Raw genomic sequence first — 1,028 nt, 5'->3', positions numbered from 1 at the left:
GTATCAAGCTTGATTATAGATAATCTAATAAGTAATATAAATTCCAATGAATAAGCTCACTGGCTAAATAATGTTACATACAAGATTGGGTTTAAGCAGTAAGTAATCTTTTCTAAAGTCCAAATGTAACTATTATAATTGTAGAATGTTTGTCCTGCAACGGAAAAATGATAAACCTAATTACATTATGAAAATATAAAATTCCTTCCAATTAAAAAGGTTATCTGCATGATCAATAGCTTTGGCCTCACTTTACATCTTCAACTACTTTTAGAGATCCTTGCACCTCAAACTAGGCCCTTCCATTGCACAATCTTGTCCATTTATTTAGTAATTCTTCCACTCCTGCTTTACCAAGTACAATGGAGACTATGCTTTGTTAGTGAGATCAGAATACAGTCAAAAACATATTCACAGTTGTCTCCCATACTTGTTAGGTGTCATTGGCTTTAAAATGATAAATTAGCTGCATTTCTAATCACAAATGTTGATACAAAGACAGTATAAACAGAGGACTTTATCTTTTTGACTACACTTGTATAAAGTTAGATAAACTAAAAACGATACGACTGAAGTAATTATATATTTTGTTTTGGTTAACAAATGATAGATAGATAGATACTTAGATAGATAGATAAAGAGGGACTGTGTATGTAAGTGAGAAGAGAGTGTGTGTATGTAAGTGAGAAGAGAGAGAGAGAGATTGAAAAAGTAAAACGATCAGAACTTCTCATCAGGTTTGAATGAGGTGAAGGTCATATGGTCACTTTAGATTACATACATCTAATCTATAAGTAGTTTTCTTTCAGTTGCGCATACTTCATATTAAATACCAAACACTTATTATATAATTCACATCATACAGGCGTGGCTGTGTGGTAAGAAGCTTACTTCCAACTACATGGTTCCAGGTTCAGTCCCACTGTGTGGCACCTTGGGCTAGTGTCTTCTACTATAGCTTCGGACCTACCAAAGCCACGTGAGTGGTTTTGGTAGACAGAAACTGAAAAAAGCCTGTCACATATATA

The sequence above is a fragment of the Octopus bimaculoides genome, chromosome 3, assembly GCF_001194135.2.
Source record: "Octopus bimaculoides isolate UCB-OBI-ISO-001 chromosome 3, ASM119413v2, whole genome shotgun sequence".
NCBI classification, from domain to species: domain Eukaryota; kingdom Metazoa; phylum Mollusca; class Cephalopoda; order Octopoda; family Octopodidae; genus Octopus; species Octopus bimaculoides.
The sequence above is the reverse complement of the archived record's forward strand: the minus strand, read 5'-3'. Positions refer to the sequence as shown.